Genomic DNA, 2,500 nt, shown 5'->3' with positions numbered 1-2,500 from the left:
GGTCTTTATGACACAATCAATAATTCGCTTCATTTTCAATTAGGTCTTGCTTTAGCCTCTTTAGGGGTTATTACTTCCTTGGTAGCTCAACACATGTACGCTTTACCTGCTTATGCGTTCATAGCACAAGACTTTACTACTCAAGCTGCGTTATATACCCATCACCAATACATAGCAGGATTCATTATGACAGGAGCTTTTGCTCATGGAGCTATATTTTTTATTAGAGATTACAATCCAGAACAGAATGAGGATAATGTATTGGCAAGAATGTTAGACCATAAAGAAGCTATCATATCCCATTTAAGTTGGGCCAGCCTTTTTCTGGGGTTCCATACTTTGGGGCTTTATGTTCATAATGATGTCATGCTTGCTTTTGGTACTCCGGAAAAACAAATCTTAATCGAACCCATATTTGCCCAATGGATTCAATCCGCTCATGGTAAAACTTCATATGGCTTCGATGTACTTTTATCTTCAACAAGCGGCCCGGCGTTCAATGCGGGTCGAAGCATATGGTTGCCAGGTTGGTTAAATGCTGTTAATGAGAATAGTAATTCACTATTCTTAACAATAGGGCCCGGAGACTTCTTGGTTCATCATGCTATTGCTTTAGGTTTACATACAACTACATTGATCTTAGTAAAAGGTGCTTTAGATGCACGTGGTTCCAAATTAATGCCGGATAAAAAGGATTTTGGTTATAGTTTTCCTTGCGACGGTCCGGGACGAGGTGGTACTTGTGATATTTCGGCTTGGGACGCCTTTTATTTGGCAGTTTTCTGGATGTTAAATACCATTGGATGGGTTACTTTTTATTGGCACTGGAAGCACATCACATTATGGCAGGGTAACGTTTCACAATTTAATGAATCTTCCACTTATTTGATGGGATGGTTAAGAGATTATCTATGGTTAAACTCTTCACAACTTATCAATGGATATAATCCTTTTGGTATGAATAGTTTATCAGTCTGGGCATGGATGTTCTTATTTGGACATCTTGTTTGGGCTACTGGCTTTATGTTCTTAATTTCCTGGCGCGGATATTGGCAAGAATTGATTGAAACTTTAGCATGGGCTCACGAACGCACACCTTTGGCTAATTTGATTCGATGGAGAGATAAACCAGTGGCTCTTTCCATTGTGCAAGCAAGATTAGTTGGATTAGCCCACTTTTCTGTAGGTTATATATTTACTTATGCGGCTTTCTTGATTGCCTCTACATCAGGCAAATTTGGTTAATTTTGTATGTGTTGTATCCGCGAAAATATCATTTCTTTCGATGGAGAAGGAGATCTTCCTTCTTATATTTCTACATCTAGGATCCGACTTGTATCATTGATACTACTAGGAATTGAATCATTATGGCAAGGAAAAGTTTAATTCAGAGGGAGAAGAAGAGGCAAAAATTGGAACAAAAATATCATTTGATTCGTCGATCCTTAAAACAAGAAATAAGCAAAGTTCCATCGTTGAGTGAGAAATGGGAAATTCATGGAAAGTTACAATCCCCACCGCGTAATAGTGCACCCACACGTCTTCATCGACGTTGTTTTTTAACCGGAAGACCGAGAGCTAACTATCGAGACTTTGGGCTCTCTGGACACATACTTCGTGAAATGGTTCATGCATGCTTGTTGCCTGGGGCAACAAGATCAAGTTGGTAAGGATTCAAATATCTCTTTCTATTAATTTCTATGATTATAGAGGGACCCCCTTTACCATTCTGTATAAATGGACTATTCTATTTGTACAGATATGGTATAGGGGTGCATTCAATCTTTGTTTGTCTATTAGTTCACAGTTCTTCTCTTTATCGCGGGGTAGAGCAGCTTGGTAGCTCGCAAGGCTCATAACCTTGAAGTCACGGGTTCAAATCCTGTCTCCGCAAAATTTTTTTGTCTAAAAAAATTGAGGTTTGATCTTGGTAACTATTAATTAATTACTATATAATATTCGCTTTTTTTCTTTCCAGATGGGAGGAAAAGAAGGGGGGAGGATAGAACCACTATACTATCACGGTCGACTATACTTAAAAATTTATCCTATTAAATGAAAAACATTAACCCATTATCCTCATCCTGGGCGGATAGCGGGAATCGAACCCGCATCTTCTCCTTGGCAAGGAGAAATTTTACCATTCAACTATATCCGCATTTTTTTTTATCTGCAATCTATAGTATAGATCAGTGCAGAGCTATCCTCTTATACTAGGCTATTAATACTAGGTTAGAGTATAATTAGGCTATTTTTATATAATATATATATAGATTTAACCAATTATATAGTTATTATATAATATATTTTATACTATACTATTTATTTTTCTAATATTTGGAATTCATCTTTATAACTAAATAAAGATAATTATATATTTTTGTCTATATAATTATATATAATATATAGTTTCTCTATTATCAATATCTAAGTATTATTATATACTTTCAAATATATTATTTTTATATGAATTATGTGAGATATATTCAATTTTGACAAT

General features: G+C 35.8%; 1 non-coding gene across 1 annotated transcript; it reads right to left on the bottom strand.

Moving 5' to 3' along the window:
- Positions 1 to 2,087: 2,087 nt before the first annotated feature.
- TRNAG-GCC (transfer RNA glycine (anticodon GCC)) lies at positions 2,088 to 2,158 on the bottom strand. Its single transcript has one exon. It is a non-coding gene; the product is annotated as a tRNA-Gly (tRNA).
- Positions 2,159 to 2,500: the final 342 nt, after the last annotated feature.

This window comes from Cucumis melo, unplaced genomic scaffold (genome assembly GCF_025177605.1).
Source record: "Cucumis melo cultivar AY unplaced genomic scaffold, USDA_Cmelo_AY_1.0 utg001667l, whole genome shotgun sequence".
Taxonomy (NCBI): domain Eukaryota; kingdom Viridiplantae; phylum Streptophyta; class Magnoliopsida; order Cucurbitales; family Cucurbitaceae; genus Cucumis; species Cucumis melo.
This window is presented reverse-complemented; position numbering and strand designations above follow the sequence as displayed.